The sequence below is a fragment of the Mesoplodon densirostris genome, chromosome 1 (genome assembly GCF_025265405.1).
Source record: "Mesoplodon densirostris isolate mMesDen1 chromosome 1, mMesDen1 primary haplotype, whole genome shotgun sequence".
NCBI classification, from domain to species: domain Eukaryota; kingdom Metazoa; phylum Chordata; class Mammalia; order Artiodactyla; family Ziphiidae; genus Mesoplodon; species Mesoplodon densirostris.
In genome coordinates, this window is record NC_082661.1 from 200,145,116 (window position 1) to 200,168,618 (window position 23,503).

The 23,503-nt window shown below is 38.0% G+C and overlaps 1 protein-coding gene and 1 pseudogene across 10 annotated transcripts in view; both read left to right on the top strand.

Annotated features, from left to right (window-relative positions):
- The window catches only part of ARHGAP24 (Rho GTPase activating protein 24), a 492,969-nt gene that overhangs the window by 347,461 nt on the left and 122,005 nt on the right, over positions 1-23,503 (top strand). The window lies entirely within an intron of this gene.
- Positions 8,270-8,861, top strand: LOC132499617 (large ribosomal subunit protein eL22-like; annotated as a pseudogene).

Below are 23,503 nucleotides of genomic sequence, written 5' to 3' on the forward strand. Positions count from 1 at the left end.
TAATTTCCTTTATTATAGATTATCCCTTGGGAGTGAACTCAGAAGATCATCATATATAGAGAATGCTCAAATTATTTCTCCTACACTTACTTTGCTTGTGTAAATTGCTTCTTTTCTGCCAACCTGGCCTACAATTTTAGTTGACTCAGCTAGCTGAGTCATAGAACTTAATCCTGAAATAAGGTCCGTTGAGGGGAAAAAAAAATGTCCCCTAGTATAGGGGAAAAGGCACTTGAGTTTATAACACCGTCTTCTAAGTGATTAAAAGCATGTGAGCTCTTGTTCGCTTACTTCTGCCTTTTCTGTCCCATAGTCTTTGTGCTCCCCTAAAAATGTAATTCACCCAGAAGTTGTGTCTATGTTACATGAAGACAAATAGAAACATAAAACTTGAAAATAAAAGAGGCATAATTAAACTTGTCATGGAGTCAGCTTAGGCAAATGCTTATAACAGCAGGGGAACAAACACAGCTTTCTGAGATGAACTCTGAGGGCACGGTTCTCATGGAGTTGGGTACTTTAAGTGAAATATGATTGTCTGCAGGATTAAAATATGCTCAGGTGGAATCTGCTCCCCTAAAATCCAGGATGTCATCAAGTATGCAACATGAACCATATTCTGATTCCATTGAAACTGCCATGCTGGGGATAATATTGCTGGTAAATTTCCCTACATGGGGATCAACCTTTTTAACTGGAAATTAGACAACTCTTGATAACATTTGTACCATCTTCTCTTGAGATTTATATTTGGCTTAGGTCCCTAGATAAGTGTTAATATTTTGAATCTGTTAGCTTTATCTATATATTAAGTAGTAAAACCATACTTCGAGAATGTGCTAGTGGCATCATTTAATTGTCTTCATCATCTTTTCTGTTAACATTCTTTATTGGATTTGAAAAATGTCAAGAAAGAATGGTGAACATGTATTGCTACTATGTGCCAGCCACTTTCCTAAGTGCTTTATATACTTAAACACTTGTAATTCTTACAACGATGTCATAAATTACAGATGAGAAAATTGTGCAGATGAGGAAAACTGTGTAGATAAGGAAATTGAGGCAGAAAGAGGTTAAATAAGTGGCCATGTCAATTAGTGTCAGAGTCAGAATTCCAGATCTGATGCCAGATCCCATGTGCATAACCACTGTGGATACTGCCTCTCAAGAGAGACAAGTAATTATTCTGAATGTCTCATTAAAGTGACAAAATAACTACTTTAAAATGTGTTTTTAAAATCTCTTTTATTGCACAGGCAATTATTACTGCAGATGTGCCCTCTCTTTGGGTGGGGGGATTGTGTCCTTCCTCAAGTGATCTATTTTAGGCACATTTCCTTTCAACTATACACCAAATAAAATGCTTTTCATACCCACCCTACATCACTAACTCCACACCCCCTCCCTTTACCTGCTGTCTCTGTGTACCTGTTGTCTTCTTTATTCACAGGAGGATGCACTTTGGATGTTTCTGCTTTTCCTCTCCTTGCTTCTGCCTCTGGCTGAACTGAGTTCCTCACTTTTATTTATTGCTGTTGTTCTGGTCTATATGCAGTTCTAATAAAAAGCATAGGTCAGTTGCCACAACATGGGCATTGTCCATGGCATTCTCATGAACAACTAATTACCTTAGATGATATATAATAAATGTTTGATGCATGCTTAATTCCAGAGGGAAGGGGAAACACAGCAATAGCAATGAACTAAAAATGGTAGCTACTCCCATTGCTCTGGGAAATCATAATGAAACAGGATAGACCCAGTAGAAATAATTGCACAGATTGTCTTTAAATATGAAAAACAGCAATTTATAAATGTATTATTTGACATAGTCCTTGCTTCCAAGTACCTTTCTCAAAGAGGAATGTGTCTATATTGATTAGAGTTTGGATATCAGAGGATAGAGACTTTCTAGTGGTCCATACCTTTTATCAATATTATTTACTCAAATTTGAATCCCTGATAACAGTGTTTATGTTCACATAGAACTTCTTTATCACTGCAGATAAAACATTCAACCTGCATTTGCCTGATTATAATTCCAACATTTTTGAGAATAAAATAATTTCACTCTGTTGACCAAGTAGATGCAAAATAAATGCTAATTTTAACTGGAGTTAAGTTAAAAGGTATAAAGTACCCTTCTTAAGAAACTCAGTGACCTGTATCTGGCTGGAGAAAACAGAACAAAACAAAAAACACATGACAGAATAAACTTAAGTAAACTTTGATAAAAAAAGAAAACTAGGGCCAAGTTCAGAATTACTTAAGGTAGATGAGAATTATTTTTTCCTGAATTGTATTTTAAGTCTTGCCTTTAAGCAGTGAGCTTGTGTAATTGAAAGCCATGAAGAAAAGATAAGTTTCAGAGTGGACACAGGGCCCAGCAGTTATGCAAGTTGTGATGAACAGAGTGGCCCCATGTACAAAGCATTGTAATTGGCCTGTCCTGCTCCACAGGTGCCAAGACTCATCCTGTATTATATATCATATGATTTGCTTCTCATTCATAACTGTTGTGTATACAAGGCTTTGAATATTTAGCAGGATTGTACCTGATGGCTATGACTTTGGCTTTGCAAATTGAAAAGAAGCCCATAAAGTGTGACATTTTTAAGAGATAAACATCCTACCTGTGATGGACCAATATTATTGAAATACAGCCTCTATAAATGAAAGTTCAGGTATTAATTTGATTTTGTATTGAGACACAGTTTGTTGGTAATGGCCCTTACCAGTCTTAAAGCCGTCATGTCACTTGATCAAAAGGAGATTACCCATATTACAAAGTCCCATAAATTAAGGGTAGAAGTAGACAGAGAGATACATTAATTATGTAATTAGACAACATATATCAATTTATCCAACATGAAACTGCTGATCATTTTAGGTGCCTTATTTGATTTTTGTCTCTTCTTTTTTTGGATTTGGTCTCTCAAATATTACAAAGATGTTCTAAATGAAGACATTAAAGTAGCTACCTTAACATCTATAGAGAATCCCAGAGGATGTTGTTTTGTTTTATTCACCAAAGTTCCATTTTAGACTTACCTGTTACTAGTTTTCAAATGTAATCTAGAATGATTGTTCAGTAGAATATCTTCATTCAATAGAGCATATTCCTGTATGTTCAGTAGAGTCTGTCTATTAAAAATTTACAATGTTTCTTGATGAAAACATTCTCCTGACACTGTGGCTGTAGAATAATAGTCTCTATCAATTCATTTGAATGTCTACATATTTGCACATTTTTAGCAGATAATTTGTGGTCAAAGACCAGAGAAAAGAGGAAACTTCTCCCACAAATGATGTTTCTAGTAATTGAAAAAAAGAGAAACAAAGTACACTGTAGTTTCCTGCAACTCATAAATCCTTACTCTTGAAATGGGTTAGGTTGAGTCTCTATTAATACAGCTTCTAACAGAGAGGGCAGATCCTCTGCGGTTTTTTCTTTTTCTTTTTTCTTTTTTTTTAAACAGTGAGAAAAGAGTCACTGAACATCGAATAGGATGGAGCTATATAACTTGGCACAACTCTTTTTTTTTTAACATCTTTATTGGAGTATAATTGGTTTACAGTGGTGTGTTAGTTTCTGCTTTATAACAACGTGAATCAGTTATACATATACATATGTTCCCATATCTCTTCCCTCTTGTGTCTCCCTCCCTCCCACCCTCCCTATCCCACCCCTCTAGGTGGTCACAAACCACCAAGCTGATCTCCTTGTGCTATGCAGCTGCTTCCCATTAGCTATCTATTTTACGTTTGGTAGTGTATATATGTCCATGCCACTCTCTCACTTTGTCACAGCTTACCCTTCCCTCTCCCCATATCCTCAAGTCCATTCTCTAGTAGGTCTGTGTCTTTGTTCCTGTCTTACCCCTAGGTTCTTCATGACCTTTTTTTTTTTTTTTCTTAGATTCCATATATATGTGTTAGCACACGGTATTTGTTTTTCTCTTTCTGACTTACTTCACTCTGTATGACAGACTCTAGGTCCATCCACCTCACTACAAATATCTCAATTTCGTTTCTTTTTATGGCTGAGTAATATTCCATTGTATATATGTGCCACATCTTCTTTATCCATTCATCCGATGATGGACACTTAGGTTGCAGCTCTTTGTTTGTATTGGCCACACTGATACTTTTCCTTAGTCTCTTTTTATTCTTATATTTTGTTTACTTATTGGGCAGACTTTCAGGTCAAATTGTCAGGCAAGAAAGCTTTCATTCATTATTCTATTCTAATTCAAGTTTATATATCAAGGCTAGTGATTGAAAGTTGTCGTATGAAATGTGTGAAGAGGAACTTTCTTTTCAACTTATAAAATGTTACTAAAATGATTTTCAAATGTGACAGGAAGAAGGGATCTTGCAATGCCCTTCTTTTTCCTAGTGAATTCAGTCATTCTAGCACATGTCTTTTTATTTCATATTGCTTCATATTCTTGAGAGAAAATGTATTGCAAAACTGTCTATTTAATTTCATGTCAGCTTTAAGACAACTGATATTTGGTTAATATGAATGGGAAACAATTTTAAATATTTAAAAATTCTCATTTTAAGCTCTGTTGGAATAAGTACACATGTTTTTCAACATTGGTATAAATTTGGTTAAAATTTGTAGATTTCAAAATGCATGCCTGTGTGCTTTTCAGTACAAATTTTGACATATCCAAATTATGTCATTTACTAAAATGGGAAGTATGGGTAGATTTTTAAACTCTGAACTCAACTACTGATGCATCCTATTTTAAACAAATATACTTCATTACAAACTTTCCTATTTCTCCAGATGGGTATAAAAGTAGAGGATGTTATTTTTATCTTTAACAATCATTTCATATAATTTCACATTTTTCAAGACAAGTTTTTCAAGGAGAAAGTGGTGATGGAAGACTTCTCTCTTTAGATTCTTTGAACACCAATAATTTGGGGCTTGTGCGTCATTGAGATGATAAAAATAATTACACTAGACTTTTATTTACCCAAATACAACCCCATGAAGTGGTCATAGTGTCATTTCCTTCTCACAGCAAAGGAAACAACTGAGTGTTAGAGGGATTGAATTACTTCCCCAACTATCAAATAGCAGAGTCTGGGTCCAAACTCAATTGGCCTTGAGACCAAAAGAGGCCAGGAGCTCTTAAGTTCTTGCTTAATCAACCCTCCTCAATTCAATTTTATAGCCTGCCAAGGGGCGTCCTGCTGGTGCCTAGGCCTGTTTAACACTGCTGAATGAAATATGTTCCCTGAATGTGTTTTATACATAGGTGTGCTAGGGTGAGGCCAGAGGAAGAAATGCTCAACACCATTTAACCAATGTTGGCTTTATGTATATTGCCATACAATATAAAATCTGCTGTATGTATACTGGACTTTTGTGTCCAGTTTCACTAGAAGAAAAAAAATTCTAATAAAAACAAACAAAAATGAACAAATAAAACTTTTGCTATAGTAAAATAAAATTCATGGTGATAACAGTAGTAAAATGTAATACCTGTATGGGGCTTATATAAGCCAGAAACTATTCCAGGTAATTCTTATTGTTACCCAATAAGATAAGTTCTATTATTCTCATTTCATAGATGAGGAAACTAAAGAGGTTAAATAATGACTTCTCCAAGGTCTTGGCTAGTAAAGAGTGCATTTGGAATCAGAACTCAGGCAGTCTGCCTCCCAAATCTGGGCTCTTAAACACTATGCTATGCAGCCTCTGGATTGTAAATAATAATAATAACATATATTCTCACTGTGTACCAGGCACTATTCTAAGCATTTACACCAAGCCTGTTTATGTGGCCCTTTCCCCATAGGTAAAAGAGACCAGAGAGAGCAGGAATATGTCTCTGAAACTACTGAATATTTTAGGCATAATAAAAAATGTGTTACCTGTTGAACGTATGTCCCATAGGTCCTGTACTTGAGTGATTAAGAGAAGATGCATATGTACCCCTCAAGAGGAATTTCAGAGTTTCTCTTTTGCAATAAATGCATAATTAACATCATTCAGGTATTCTGTGATGTGTTTTGTCCCCCAACCCTGACCCCACAGTTGAGTGCAGTGGAAAATAGATGGGAGTTTTAAGGCCTGTGTTCACTCTATGTGTGCTTCAAGCTCTCTAATTTCTATGAGTTTAGAGCGTAGGCTCTGGAGTCAGGACCTCTCTTTTCAAATCCTGACTCTGTCCCTGTTACCCAGGTGATGCTAGGCAAGTTACTTAACCTGTTTTTCTCACTGCCTGCATCTACACATTGGAAGGATTAACATTAGATACATCAGAGGGCTATGGTAAACAATGTAAAACATTTTTATGTGGTTATTACAAGACAATGAATAAGTCCTCCTGGTCTTTGAAATGTACAAAACATAATGAACCTGCCACTTTACCTCAATCGGGTCCCATAAAATGAGAAGCAATAAAGAAAACCAAGTCAATTATTCCACGGTCATGAATTCAACTCATGAGGAGAACTGGCAAGGCACGTTATATACACATCAGCTGTGGCAAAAATAAGTCAACATTGTTTGTAAAAGGCCTGTGATGTCTGGATTACCAGCTGTCTGGAAAAAGGAGAACATAGCTTCCTTTTTTGTTTAATGTGGTCTGCCAGCCAGCTGGCATTAGGGGAAGAGGAAGGGAGCTCATGTTGATTGAGCGAGTGTCTGTGCCAAGTGTATTGTGTAACTTGTCTCATTTGGTCCTCACAGCTCGTTGGTAGGGTGGTATCAATACCCCTGATGTACACATGAAATACAGACTTAGGGAGGTCAAATAACCCAGCCAAAAACCTACAGGTAGTAAATGGGATTCTAACTCCAAATTTAGTCAGGTCATGCCACTGAGTACTTTTTTTTTTTTAATTGAGGTATAGTTGATTTACAATGTTGTGTTAGTTTCTGGTGTACAGAAAAGTGATTGTTATACATATATACTCTTTTTCATGTTATTTCCATTATGATTTATTACAAGTTTTTTTTTTTTTTTTTTTTGCGGTACTCGGGCTTCTCACTGTTGTGGCCTCTCCCACTGCGGAGCACAGGCTCTGGACGCACAGGCTCAGCGGCCATGGCCCACGGGTCCAGCCGCTCCGCGTCATGTGGGATCCTCCCGGACCGGGGCACGAACCTGTGTCCCCTGCATCGGCAGGTGGACTCTCAACCACTGTGCCACCAGGGAAGCCCCATATTACAAGTTATTGACTATAGTTCCCTGTGCTAAACAGTAGGACCTTGTTGTTTATCTATTTTATATGTAGTAGTTTGTATCTGCTAATCCCAATCTACTAATTTATCCCTTCTCCCTTCTTTCCCCTTTGGTAACCGTAAATTTGTTTTCTGTGGCCATTGACTGCTCTTGATAATGCTAAATATACTCATTGTTGACCAATTGGAGTTAGCAGTAAAAATAAAAAAAAATTCACATTAAGAAATACCACATTTCACATTAAGATATTTCAAAATTGTATAATCAACAAATATTTATTTATAAATGACCTCTATTTTTTCCTCATCCATAATTGACTCAAAAGCTTCTGATGTCTTTCATTTCCCTTTTTGTTCTTGTCCTTTATAATTTTTCATATTTCTTCCTTATTACTAAGATAAAAATGGAAAATTGTGGAAGGGCTGAATATTATGTACCAAAGTAAGAAATTTTAAATGTGTGAAAAAATTAAAATACATAGGGTTAAAAGTATACTAGACTTTTTTCTTGTAAGTATCCATAAGAAATCAATTCATGGACAAAGTGATAAATTTGTCATTATTGAGTCAAATATGCAAGTTACTATTAGGATTTTTGTGACTCCCATTAAGTTTTTAGAATATTAGATTGATGGTACAGTAAAATTTTCTATTTAGGTTAATACTGCCATTAAAATGCTAGATTAGTTAGATAGCTCTTTTATTTTCTCTGTCTGTCTCGTAACATAAAAGAAGATGAACAGAATTAAAACTGCATCATTTGTCAGGAAACCTGCATTCTAGTTCTACGTTCTATTATTATCTGTGATTTATAGGTAAGGAAAAGTTACATAGCTAGTAAGTGGCAGAGCTAATATCCAAATTCAAGATGCAAATAACAGAAGATCCAAAGGGGACTCATGATAAGAAAAATTTGATAGTAGATTCATAAATTTGGACTTGAAGTCTTTTTACTCATCCATTGTATATCAGAAGGCAGATGGTGGTTTTTAATCATTCTCTGAATAACTTGCAATTTCTTAGCTAATAAAATAATCAAATTTAAACCAAAGGGCGGCAATGGCACCAGTGAAAAAGCTTGTGGTGAAGGGGGGCAAAAAAAAGAAGCAGGTCGTGAAGCTTACTTTGTGGTACGCAGGCCTTTCACTGTTGTGGCCTCTCCCGTTGCGGAGCGCAGGCTCCAGACGTGTAGGCTCAACAGCCATGGCTCATGGGCCCAGCCGCTCCACGGCATGTGGGATCTTGCTGGACCGGGGCACGAACCCGTGCTCCCTGCATCGGCAGGCAGACTCTCAACCACTACGCCACCAGGGAAGCCCATGAAGTTTACTCTTGACTCTATCCATCCTGTAGTAGATGGAATCATGGATGCTGCCAATTTTGAGCATTTTCTTAAGGAAAGAATCAAAGTGAATGGAAAAGCTGGGAATCTCGGAGGAGGTGTTGTAACAACTGAAAGAAGCAGAAGCAAGATCACTGTAACTTCCGAGGTGCCTTTTGCCAAAAGGTATTTGAAATATCTCACAAAAAATATTTGAAGAAGAATAATATCCGTGATTGGTTACACGTAGTTGCTAACAGCAAAGAAAGTTACGAATTACGTTACTTCCAGATTAATCAAGATGAAGAAGAGGAAGAAGATGAGGATTGAAAATCAGTTATCTGGAGTATTTTGTATGAATTCTTTTTTTTTTATTATTATTACATGGGCCTCTCACTGTTGTGGCCTCTCCCGTTGTGGAGCACAGGCTCCGGACGCGCAGGCTCAGTGGCCATGGCTCACGGGCCCAGCCACTCCGCGGCATGTGGGATCTTCCCGGACTGGGGCACGAACCTGTGTCCCCTGCATCGGCAGGTGTACTCTCAACCACTGCGCCACCAGGGAAGCCCTGTATGAATTCTTAAATAAAATTTAGCAAACAAAATGGTGGTTTTCCTTGTATCTCTGCAGTGTGGATTGAACAGAAAATTGGAAATCACAGTGAAAGGGCTTCACTTGGGCTGCCACTCACTTATTTGTAATTAAACTTTTTTCTGCTTGAAAATTTCATTTCTTGTGGTAGAAATACGAAAATAGAAGGATAAGACTCCTTCAAGGGAACTGACTACTGTTTGACATTGAGAAGGTGGATGAGGGTGTGGAGATGTGAGTTCAGTCACTATTTTACACAAAATGGAGTGAGTCAGTTTCATCTGATACTTTTCTCAAAGATTGAGGAATACAAATGTGGGAACACCTAATTCACTGAAAGCAGATCCAGTGACTTGTTTATGCGGTTTCTTTTTGGGAAAGTGGCAATGTCGATAAAATGCAGGCTACTGGGGCATTTGTCTTTTCAGTTTCTGATTACAAATTACTCTTGATGTACACATTTACTATGTATGTTAATCCTTTTTCTTCCTGTAGAAATAAAACGTGGTACTTTTGTGTCACTGCCTATTCTACTACCCCTCAGGAAAGGGTCTGGAGAGCGACTGTAAAAGTCACAGGTGTTCAATTAAGGAAAGGTCTACAAAATATGAATTTGTAAACAATCATTGTTTCTACAAGTCTTTGCACCAAACTGTCACTTTGAACCCCACCAGGGGGAGCTGGAGATGAGGAATAGTGGAGCTTCCAAAGGTGGGTGTCGGTGAGGTTCCCTGGGGTCAGGATCAGAATCCCAGAGTTCTGGAGTCTTACCACGGGGGCAGGTGTGAAGGAGAGGGGCCTGGGTGACAGCTCAGGCTGAAGAGAAGTGTTGAGATGCCCAGGGAGTAGTCTCTTTCACACCATTTAGGCCACGGCTGGGCTTAAAAGCCATTCTACAAACTGACACGTTAAGCAGGGCCAATCTGAAAGGGGTTCCCACGATATTGGGGGTTCTGCTGCCATATGTGTAGAGGCTAGAGATCTGTGAAAGGTCATCAATGAGATTGTAAAATGTGATTGTTGTTGACAGAATTTCAAGAGTGACTTTGAGAAGAGACCCTGATGCCTTATCACGATACACCTCTCTGAGCCAAAGCCTAAGGGAGGTTGCTGTGTAATGAGCTGTCCAAACAGAGGAAATGGCAGATGGATAAGTTCAGATGTGAGACTGTACTTGGCCTGTTGGAGGAACTGCAAGGAAACCTGTTTAGGGGGCAGATGAGGTCAAAGATTAGGGCACACGTAGCGTCCTCATTGGCTAAGGAAGTGATGATCTGTTTATTCACAGCATTAGAGCTTAGGGTTCAGGATATGGTGGCATTTGGTGGGTCACACTGCCAAGGACCCAATCACCCATCCCTCAAGTTTCAGGTTTAGTAGTTTAATGTATCTCAATGCTGCAGAAGAATTATGTTTTTTTTTTCAGATGAAGACATCTCACAATAAGTGAATCTAGGTATGTTATACATGATTACATAATAAATGGCAGAGCTGGTAGCCTCATCTATGTTCTATAACTTTTCTCCCAGTTCACCACACTGTCTCTGCAGTGAGGCAAATCCGCTATGTCCAGTTCTGTACCCCAAATCAGAAAAACGTGGGCTGACCAATGAAATGTCTCCCATTTGTCAGTTTGTTCATATGAGATATAAAATATCCAAATTGTATATTTATATACAGGAAGACAATGACATGAAATGATGACTGCTACAGAAATCCTGTGTACATGAACTGAAATCTCACAGGCAACATATAATGGTCAGCATTTTCAACACACTTGACAAATGGCATTTTGAATTTACAAAATTGAAAAACTAAAAAATTACATTCCTATGGACTAAAGACTTATAAACACTATTTAAACTCAAGGGCCTTTGTAGATAATGGCTCTGGTGTGTTGTTAGCTGGTGTAAATTCAGCAAAAAAAAAAAAATTATGATAAGGAGGAAAGTTCTAAGAGTAACATATTGGTCAGCTTTGTCTTGGGGAAATTATTTCTTCCATTTTCCCAACTTTCCCACTTTACTTATAAAATGAAGGTGTTATAAAACATTATCTCTAAGTCTTCAAGGTTCCCTGTGGAAAGTTCCAAAATTACATAAATCCATTCATTTCTTGCTCCTTTATTTCTCTCTTTTCCTTTAGCCTACAAAGCCCAGAAGACTTGTAGTTCAGTGACCGGGTTTCTTCCACCAGATCCAAAGTGGAACTGGTGTTTATGCTGAGCCAGTGAGTGAGCTCAGACATCTCATATGCACTTGGTCCCTGGAGTTCTGCCACTTGAAATGGTATTTTCAGGGATGACTTCACAATATAGGAAACAGATACTCAGCCATGCTCATCATTAGATCCAGAACCTAACAGGCAGCATTTCTAAGAGAAAAACAACAACAACACTTCGTACCTTTAAACCTCTGGGGTTGCCCTAAGAACAAGAGACTATTTACTGGACATTATGCTTTTCAAGGTCCTAGCTTTATGTTAACTTTGTTTTGTTCTTATAACAGTAGTACCAGATGACCAGGTGTCATCTCCTTTGTGTGAAGCCCACCACTATCACTTCTGAGGATTGCAACTAATATCTAATATTGGTGGACCTCTTTCCATTTTGAAACAATTTTCTATGTTCCATCTCATGTAATATTCATAGTAGCTCTGTGAGTTTGTTTGTATTAAATTATAAGCCCAATGTGATCAAACATTATGTGTGTATACATGTGTGTATGTAAGAAAGTGAGAGGCTGAGCCAAAGACCAACTAAGTTCTTCAGACTCTAAATCTGCTCTTCTCTAAACCACAGAAAATCTAAACCTGAAATGTTGGAACCAAACTTGACTAGGGTACACAGGAAAAAGGCTCTGTGAAATTAAGCCTAGACATACTGATCCTATATTTGAGTGAGAGCGATCAAATATAGGATCAGGTTAATTAGACAGAGTCTAATAGCCTACATGAAGAATCTGAGATTCACATGATATTTACACTCTGTGTAGAAAAGTAGGATGCTGAGAAGTTCCTCATTCCCTCAGTCGGGCTTTGAAGTTGGCCTCTAGAAGTGATGTGCTATTCATGCACAATTCTCTTGTGGACATGTGTTTAGGTTTGTCTTGAGTGAAACCTAGGAGTGGAATGGCTGAGTAATTTGCAAAGTGTATTTTTAACTGTGTGAGAAATTGAGCAACTGTTTTCCAAATGATTTGCACCATTTTATATTCTCACTAGTATATATGAGAGTTCCAGTTGCTTCACATCTTTGCTACCACTTGGTAATGTCAGTTTTTTAAAAAAAATTTTGGTTATTCTAGTGGGTACTTAATGGAATCTCATTGTGGTTTTAATCTGATTTTCTCTGATGACTAATAACATTAAGTGTCTGTTTATGAACTTTCTGGCCTTTCACATATCTTCTTTTGTTTACTGTTCACATATTTTCCTAATTTATTTGAAGGAGCTTATTATCTCCTCATTAATGTGTTGTACAAATTCTTTATATATTATGGAAAGTCTTTTTTCAGATAGATGTATGTATTGTGAATATTTTCTCTCAATATGGAGCCTGCCTTTTTGTTTACTTAACCATGTCTTTCTAAGAACAAGTTTAATTTTGATGAGTTCTAATTTACAAATATGTCTATGTATTAGAAAATTTACTGAAATGAAAATAAAGGTATTATTTACTAGAAAAGCCGTACATATAGAATGATCTCATTTTGGTTAAAAAAACAACCTTATGTAGATAGATATAGATAGATATACAGAGATAAAGATCTGATGTTTTAATTTTGTTAGTCTTGCTTATCAGCACTTACTTTTTACAATGCATGTGTCCTGCTTTTGTAATAATAAAAGGTTTTTTTTAAGAAATTATGTAAAATAAGAAGTGAAAGTATCTTTCTCGTTCTTCCCTTCCAAACCTTCTCTTAATACTAAGCTCTCTTAACATTTTAGTACATTTTTCTAGGACTGCTTTTATGTATACTCATAATTTTCAAAAAATATGATTATACTGTACATTTTTTGGCAATTTACTTTTTAAAATTTAACATTTCATGCACATCTCATAGATTTAGATACATTAAAAACTGTTTATTATTCCCCCTTTGCTGGATACATAGATTGTTCCCATTTCTGTTGTGCTATTATAAGCAATGGCTCAATTAACATTCTGGAATGAACATGTTTAAGAAATCAGCATTCAACAGGTATTTATTGAGCATTTGTGCTGGTCTCTGTTCTAGACACTGAGGATGTAGTAGTGAGCAGAGCAAACTTTCTGCTCTTCAGGAATTTACTAGTACAGGGTAATGAGCAAAAGCCATTAGCAAGAACAAACTTCCTTGATATTTCAAGGCTGTGAGGAAAGCAGAAAAAAGGTGATTTCATAAATATTTACTTCCATTTCACAAACTACAAGAAAAAAAAAAAAAGCCTGTCATGAATACAAAGTAAATGCATAATGTAACAAGTGAGATTACCAGAATGAGTATTGGAATAGAATACTCCCTCTCTGGAAACATTGGAATGCATTGAATGTACTCCATTTCTCACTGTATGTTCATTTAAGAATAAGAAAAGTATGGGTTATAAATTCAAATTTATCATCATGATCAGTTATTACATATATATGTTATTATATATGTATATATATTTCCTAGAATCCATTTACTCTCCCTCGTAATGCCTCATTTCCTATTCAGGAATTACCTCTGTGCAGTTTTAGTGGTAGGAAAATTTTAGGTTTACACTTTTTTTTTTTTTTTTTTTTTTGCGTTACGCGGGCCTCTCACTGTTATGGCCTCTCCCGTTGCAGAGCACAGGCTCTGGACGCGCAGGCTCAGCGGCCATGCCTCATGGGCCCAGCTGTGATCCTCCCAGACCGGGGCACGAACCCGTGTCCCCTGCATCGGCAGGCAGACTCTCAACCACTGCACCACCAGGGAAGCCCTACACCTTTCCTTAAAGAAGCAAAAGGCATTAGATCCTTATTGCCTCAGTCCAGTAGAGACAGAGAGTAGGCACATAGATTTCTTTTGACCATATTATTTATTTATTTTGGTGCTTTCTCTCAGTTGTAAGATACACAGGATAGAGAGAAACAGTTGGAAAGTTCGCATTTGAACAGTGATTGCAGAGGACGCCATAGAAGTTGGCTACTGTGGTATGCTGAGTACTATGACTCTGGATCTCTGCTTTTTATTTTTATTTAATTAATTTTCTAGCCCTCTGAAGCTCTGAAGCCTGATCCTTAGCCTCCCTTTGATTCTGAGCTCATAACATATTCTAATAATTATCCTTTGGATTAAATTAGTCATTTTAAAAAATCTCCTTTGCTTGAAATTAAGAGCTTTAAGTGGAACCAATATTACTTTTTAACTTTTTATTCAGCACCTACCACAAAATAAGTTCCTCCTTACAACAAGAGTTGTGAGAAATATAGAATAAACAGAACAGACACATAGAAACATGTCCCTCTTCAATTAGACATTCATTCATATAACATTCAAGAAATATTATTAAATGCCTGATGCACAAAGCACTGACTAAGCTTTGGGGAGCAAGAGAGACAACTCTAACGTTTATGAAACAAGAGCAAGGCAACAGGGGTACATTAGTTGGTCTTCAGACCCCTGAACTCATATTAGATGACCAATGCCTGCATATGGTATTTTACTCAATTGATATTCCTTTACTATTTATTTAAGCCAGTTTATTATTCATAATGATGTTTTCTACCACTTCGTTTTGAAATTCCTCACTTTTTCAATACCAGGATACCAGTAAATGGTGCCTGGTGGTAATCAGATCAATATTTTCTTCTTCTGACCCTTTGCTGCAGTAGCATTTGCCTGAAAATGAGTAAATGCTTTGTGCAGCTAAGCAGTGTTCATGAAGAGGGAGTTCAAAAACTTAACACAGAGCAATTCATGCAAAAGCATGAAAGTAAAATGATATCTGGTCTGTTACGGATCCCCGGTTGGTTTTGCCTCTGTAGACAGGGTGATTCCAAGAAACAATGTCATGGAAAAGAAGGAATTAACCAGGAATGGGAAAAGCCGGCATTCTAGGCAGAAGGGAGACTTTTGTAGAAACAGTAGTTGGCATAGTGCCTTGCAGGTCTGAAGGGACCTGGAAGAGTTTCTTTTACCTGGAGAGAGTGAAAGGGGTGCAGCTGGTGAAAATAAAAAATGAATGAATCTAGAGAAATGTATAGATACCAGATATTAAAGAGTCTTTCACACCAAAAAGAATGAGTCTCAAGTCATACAAGCAATCCATAAATTCATAGCCTCAGCTACCACTCACTTTGAGGTCTTAGGGAAAGCTTTTTCTTTCTTTCATATGTTACTGCAGGCCTTTGTGGTCATGAAAACATAGTTTGACCTCCTGCCATTGGGAAAAAAAATCAGGGGTGGAGATCTGACACCTACCTCATCGTGCACTTGCAAACACACACACACACATACACACATGCACACATGCATACACATGCACTCACACATGATCCCCTTGTGCTTTATGCTCTAATTGAGAACAGCTTGGTCTTGGTCTTTGGTCAGTTCCTCAGCCATGAGCTCTGAAAGACTGGACATTCCCTCAGACATCCCTTGAGAGTTATTTCATAAACTTTTGACATCAGAACCTTAAAGAGATTTACTTAAAGAATGTTCACTTAGGGACAGAGATGGAAAATGGTCATAGAACAATAGATAATCTTGGCAGATAAAAAGTCCTTGATAAGTGCCAGGATATTTTAGAAATAAGAGTAAATTGTTTAAATTCATGATGAACTTTACAGTCTAACTGCTGAAATATTCTCTCTTTATAGCTAGGAAGTGTAGTTCCATGTGGATTTTTTCTCTCCAGATATTTAATGTGAGATTTAGGTCTTAGCATTCTCCACAGACCCATGCTAAGAGCTAGCGTTGTGGTGAGTGAAGTTTCTGGGCCAGCACTACATATGTCTAACCATTACAGAAGGCAGGCAGGTTCATATAAATTGATACATGGACTATTTTAACTGACATTCTCCCAGCTTACTGTACCCTGGAGTTCTAGCTTTCCATTTCATTTAAGAGTCTTGGCTTACTAACGAGGCCATTTTTGCAGCAGACAGAAAGAGGGAGCAAGGAGGACAGCCCTCCTTTTGAACTCCCCTAGTTACCTTTTAGCCTCTTTACCACCATATCAAAGTGGTAAACCCAAGTTTCAGAGCTTGCGGTTTTAAAAAATTCAAGCATTCTCCCTAGAGGGAGAGTGTCATTCTGCCTGATATTAACTGGGCAAAGCTTTCTGATAAGCATAGTGCCCTTAAGCAGCCTTTAATATTCAATGATGGTATCATAGAGGTATTGACCTGAGAGTAAACAATAAATTATAAAAACACCCAGAAGCTCATGTCAGATGAATCAGAACAATTGATTTTCTTTTTAAACATGAGCTTGCCATGGGAAGTATTTTAATATGGCAGAAACAGGGCCAAGAAGTCGAGATTTAGAATGAATGAGGCGTGGAAGATGAATTACAGGACAAGGTGCTAATTTGGGAGAATATAAAAAGCAAGTGTTGGGCTTCCCTGGTGGCGCAGTGGTTGAGAATCCGCCTGCCAATGCAGGGCACACGGGTTCGAGCCCTGGTCTGGGAAGATCCCACATGCCGCGGAGCAACTAGCCCCATGAGCCACAATTACAGAGCCTGCGCATCTGGTGCTTGTGCTCCACAACAAGAGAAGCTGCGATAGTGAGAGGTCCGCACACCGCAATGAAGAGTGGCCCCCAGTTGCCGCAACTAGAGAAAGCCCTTGCACAGAAACAAAGAGCCAACACAGCCATAAATAAATAAATAAAATTAAAAAAAAAAAAAGCAAGTGTGTAGAGAGGTAGGGGGAAGCAGGGTGACTTGTTGAAATATGGTGCCCTGTTAGGGCACATTGACATATGATCCAGAGAAAACATGGAAGATGCCATAAGGGAACTGCAATTTACAGAGATGGTCTCTCCAAAAACCAGCTATTAAGTACACATGATATTTTTGTGACATCTCTTCATTATGGTTTAATGTTAAACTTGTCAGCCCCCTTAGCCAGGGACGGCTCTTCAACCATTTATTGCAGGATCCATTATGGTTGAATCACCAGCATAATAGTCTGAATGGACTGGAGGCTTTTATAAATTTATTTATTTATTTATGGCTGTGTTGGGTCTTTGTTTCCATGTGAGGGCTTTCTCTAGTTGCGGCGAGCAGGGACCACTCTTCATTGCAGTGCACAGGCCTCTCACTATCGCGACCTCTCTTGTTGCAGAGCGCAGGCTCAGTAGTTGTGGCTCACGGGCCTAGGTGCTCCGCGGCATGTGGGATCTTCCCACACCAGGGCTCAAACCCGTGTCCTCTGCATTAGCAGGCAGGTTCTCAACCACTGCGCCACCAGGGAAGCCCTGGGGGCTTTTATTTCATGTGTCTCTGCAAAACCCAAGGCTGGCTTAGAACAGATGACTTCACTTTGAAGGAAGCACCAGTTACTATAGGAAAGTAAACATCAAACATAACTGGAGTTCCTGAGGACTGGACAACCATAAAGTGATTAATCATTAGGAGTGGATTTAATATTGTACCCTAGGTCCAATAAGAATACATGTCATTCTGCATGTGCACACATGCACTCAAACACAACTCTTTCCCACTTCACTAGATTAGGTGATTTCCTTTTGTAGATGGTAAACCCAGAGCACAAAAAGGGAAAGAATTGCCTCGGGCCAGATACTGTTTTAACAACCTAACAAAAATAAAAATGTCAAAATTAAACATAAAAACGACCATGAATCTGTCTTGTCATTCTGCTGGTGACAATATTTTTCCCATCATTTATTTGGTGTACTTTTGCAAGATTTACATTTTGGTGATTATCCCCTTCCCCGTAAAAGAAAAGGTCTTATGTGAAGTAGGACAGGAAAAGATTAGATGCTATGCTGTTGGGGCTATATAACCCACATCATTGTGCAAGTTTCTTTACTCAAGATAGAGATTTTGAAGATGTTACTCTTATCCTTCAGCATTCCTTATTTCTATACTGGAACTTCTCTGGCCCAGCAATCACCAGTTTTGTCCTGATGTCTCCCACTCTTGCTTTGTAGATCCGTGCCAGCCATTCCAGAGGAAGCTAAGTGTGAAGCAAGGCATATGTGGTGTGCACAGCTTAGGCACATTGCCAATGTATACTGGTTAGTTAAGGAAGGAAGAAAGCATGAATGGTATTTACCAGATTATTTCCTCTATTTACCCTCCCCCGCCCCGATGTTTCAGGCACCAAATATTTTTTTATGTTACTTTACCCTTCTCTTCCTTTCTGGTTCTGTGCCCATCAACTTAGCCCACACATTCATCCATTAACACTACAATTATTGAAATGCTGTCCCGAGAGATCTCCACATCAGCCTGAGGTTTCCTCTACTCCCCAAATTATACGCGAATAATCATCGTTGTTTTAATGATAACCTTCACTCACACAACACCTCCCACTCCACATCTCAGTTACCCTTGATGGCTCCGTAAAATTAGGCAAAAAAAAAAAAAAATCATAGCTTGAATTTAAAAGGTCTCTTAATCTGGCTCCTACTTATTTCTCCAACATTTTTTTCTTTCAGTACGTTCTTACAAGAAATCTCTACTGCAGCTCAGCATTTTATTATTCCACAATTAGACCAACACGTAGTTCTAAGTACCTTTGGCTTCCTCTTTATTAATTCTCGAAGTCCAACTGCTCCTTAAATTCCCAGCTAGAGTTTCAGCTCTTCCACCAGGGCTAACCTCTTCTGAATTCCTGCCCCAGCCCTCTCCCTTGATATATGGACTCAGATAACCTACTCATGGTTACTATGTGTCTCAGACTTAAACTCTCCAAAATGCAACTCTATATGCACTCCTCTGCCACCACCACTTCCTTTTTTATCCTTTCCTAGCTCAGTAAGTGGCAACACCATTCATCTAATATTTGTCTATAATTTTCCTCATTTTTCACATTCAATTCATGTGCAGTCTTATCATAAGTTCTACTCCTAAAATACGTTTCACATCTTTTGACCTATCTTTATGTTTATTGCTCTCACTATGGCACAAGCCACCATCACTTGAAGTACTGCAAGGGTCTCCTAAAATATCTCTTTTCCACTCAAACACATTCTCCACAAAACTGTTGTTTAAACAGACAGATACTGTTTGGTCCCTCTTCCCTGCTTAGAACAAGTATCCAACAGAGATTCCTGCTGGGAACAGATCCTGTCCCTCCCCTGCTTGGAATGGTCCACATTCCCTACCATGACCTGTAGACTCAACATGACAAGGTCCATCTCTAACCTCATCTTGGGCCACTGTCCCCATGACATATGTTCTAGCCACTTTGGCCTCCCAGTGACTTCTACATACACCACCAGGGTTTTTTAAAATGTAGGTGCCCTATACTTAGATCCACCTTTCCTTCCAGAGGCCTGTTTCCCTTGGCTGGCTGGCTGCTCTTTCAGGTCTCAGCTTAAACTTCAAAGAGGCATTTATTACCCACCCTAAATAGTATAGGCTACCACCCCATTATTTTCTATCACAAAACACTATTTGCTTTCTTCGTAGCACTTACTACAATCTCTACTTATTTAGACATTTATTTATTTACTTGATATTGCAGCCTTTTTAAAAAAATCATGTCTCACCAACACTGGAATGCAAGTAAGCTCAATGAAGTCAAGGACTAGGTCTGCTTGTTTATCTTTGTATTTCTAACACTTACCACTGTGCCTAGCAACGATAGATGTTCAGTAAGCATTAGTTAAATGAAAGAACACTACTTTTTGGGCACAGGTTGTTTTCCACTCCTTAGTGCTATTACTTATAATCGTTGCAGGATTTTCCTTATAATGTTTACTTCCCCAGTGTCTAAAAAAGTACCCTACATGTACCTGGACTTCAATAAAATTTTAATTGTTAATGTTTATGAAATAGGAAGTTTGAAATGTCAAATTAAGTGTACGGGGTGTGGTGGGAGGGTACATTTGTTAGGAATCAGCTCGTTACTCCTTGAATAAAAATCTGAATGACGTTAGGGAACTTTGAGTGTGACTTTTAGGAGAGCCCTGCCAAAGAAAACAGTACAGTCGTGTAAGAGGCTTGAATTACCCATGTAAAGTTTGATACAGATTTATCTTGAATTCAGTATATCCTAAGAAAAACAAAATTATTCTCCTCTGGCTTGGCAAAACATCTATACAAAAACCTTGTGACTAAACTTATGATAGGTAATTTTCTGAAAAGGAAGAAAATTAGGGGGTTTTGTTGTTGTTGTTGAACAGACCCCAAATATAAGCTTGGGTGGGGGGCATAAATGTAAATGTTAGGATGAGAAGGAAGGAAGAGTCCTTCAGAGGTGCCCCCATGAGTCAGGCCCACTGTCAATGAATAAGAGCAGTAAGAAGTGCACAGAAATGTACACCATTTAGGTAGGGGGAACTTGCAATTTCTCCTTTGTTTGATTTTTCTTTTTATGTGTGTTAGAGGAATAGAGGAGCTCTGGCTGAAGTTTTTTACTCAAATGTCTTCAAAATAAATCATTTATAATAGCATCTTGAGAATGTGCATACATTTGAAATGAATAAACTCTGTCACTCTGAAAGAATAAATTCCATGTGCTACATCCATCTCCTTCCTTCATGCGGTGTTGTGGCTCCAATTTCCCGTCCACTTGCCTCAGTAAGAGGCAAGTCAGATTTCCTGGGCTGTAGACAAAGAAATGACTAGATAAGTTTTGCTGGGTCCTCTTAGAGAACAATTTTCCTTGTAGGCTTTCCTGTTGATGAGTTTCAGAATTCTTATTTGCAGTGCTATTCAACTTCATTTTGTGAATAAGAAGCTTTTTAAGCTACTTCTTGATTTTCCAGGTTAATAATTACTGTAGCCAAATTAAATCTTAAAATTTCACGGGTCGGTCGATGAGGTGAAATCACTTATTCACTTTAAATAAATCACCAGCTCTGATCAGGGAACATATTATATTTTATTTCTGTTTTTCAGAACTGATTGTGTAATTTATTTTAGAAGTAAGTCTGGAATATTGAAATCAAAATATACAAATAAGAGGGATTATTCATTTCAATTAAGATAACATATGCAAAAAGAATTCCAACTGGGTTCTTCTATAAAAGACATCTGTAATACATTCAAAAAATTATTGGGTTAGTGAATTTTAAAAGTTAGCTTAAATCTTTATTATTTTTATTTATTGAGAAGCTATTCCTTGTATATTTCTAAATATTTTAGACAAGTTAGACTGGAAAACAAGACAATGAAAAGAAAAACAACAAAAATCAGTTAAAATGAGCAGAGAAATGGATTTAGTTGCTGGAAACATCTTTTGCAATGTGCTTCACTCTATGGTGACCTGATGCAATATTAATTTGGTAAATAATTACATATATAACGGTAGGTATTAGGTATTGTAGTAAAGATAGAAAAAGTAACTGAGGCACAACAATGCTATGAAATCACTTCTCTAAGCACATTCAACCACTCGATGACAGAGCTAGAGCCACAGTTCTTCAGTAATAACTTCTGGAACAACTTCTCATGATTCAGAATTGCTTCACCAAGCAATAAAGGATGCCTGGAGAGTTCTGACTTCAAAACAAAACAAAACAAAACTTAAAGGCTTCAGGGCATTGCTTTGGCTTTCCTTGTCAACCAGCAAAGTCTTTACTTGAGCCTTTGCCATGGTTTCTATGGTTTTTCTATGGATTATTTTTTCTCACTTGAACAAACTCGCCTGTGATTCTTATACGTTTAGATAGAGTCAATGCAGAGGTGTTTTGTTGCTGGTTTTCAAGTTTCTTTTCTTTCTTTTTTTTTTAAATTTATTTATTTTATTTATTTATATTTTTGGCTGCATTGGGTCTTCATTGCTGTACGCGGGTTTTCTCTAGTTGTGGTGAGGGGGACTACTCTTCGTTGCAGTGCAGGAGCTTCTCATTGTCATGGCTTCTCTTGTTGCAGAGCACGGACTCTAGGTGTGTGGGCTTCAATAGATGTGGTACACGGGCTCTAGAGCGCAGGCTCTGTAGTTGTGGTGCACAGGTTTAGTTGCTCCATGGCATGTGTGACCTTCCCAGACCAGGGCTCAAACCTGCGTCCCCTGCATTGGCAGGCAGATTCTTAACCACTGTGCCACCAGAGAAGCCCCTCAAGTTTATTTTCAAGGGAATAAATACTTAGCATATTTAAATGAATGTGAATCCCATGTTGTTTCTATGCTCAAGCCAATGGTTAGAGAAATGTCACCATTTGCTGTGCTCTTCTGCTTGCCTCTCCTCAGGCATGGCCTGCCACTCCCATACTGCTCTCTGTTCTAGTAGACAGAATGATGAGGGCCACCCCATCCCTCCCTTGTCCTATGCCTTTCAGTTGCAGTTGGCCTACAGAGGACCCAATAAAGGCATCGGGTGGAGGGAGGAGAATAAGGACAGTGTCTGTTTCCCTGACTCCAGCACTGTGGGTTGCCTCTGACTGGCTGTATCCTAGGGGATGGTACAACTCTACAGTGCCCAGCCTGGGGGATTCCTTTTGTGGTTTCCTTATTTCCTGCCTATGCCTTTGGTAATAGTCTTTTTATTAATCCCTCCATGGATTACCTTAATCTGTCTGGGCTGTTTCCTGCTGGAATCCTGATAGACACAGCATGTGAGTGGCTCTCTACACTATGTGAATTTTAGTCAGAAAAAAATGTCTTCCAATCTGTACTCTTCTGCATGCTTCATGGATGTTTGGACAAATCACTTAACCTTTATTTTTTAAATGAAATTTAAAGCCCTTGATTCAGGAGGACTAAACCGGAGGACTAAATGAAATAATTTATGTTTATGTAAAGCACCTGGCCCATAGCAGTCATTTTCATTTAAAAAAAAAATTGTAATGCTGATTGAAGTGCTCTATTTTCTTCTAAAATGTCATGGCTATTTATATGCTGTGTGCTCAGTCTTTAACACATCTAAGTATAATTTGGGCCTCATTGTCATGGATTCTACTGAATTTACAACTGATGTGAGAATTAAAAGAACATCAGACCTATGTTCATTAACCAAACTGCTAAGGTTGAAAATATTTGGCTTTCCAGCTAGCCAGGGATGGGAGATGGTGACAGAACTATAGTTGATGGGGGAATAAGCAATAACAAACATATGATTTCCTTTTTTATTTTTATTTTTTGCTGGGGCATCCTCTTTTCCTCAAAATAGCACAGATCATTTAGCTTACCCAATAAATTACTCTGTGCTTTCATTTTGAGGGGAAAAAAATGAAAACATAGCAGTGCCTGGAAGTTTCAGCTCTCTCTTTTCTTAGAATCCTATTTTTAT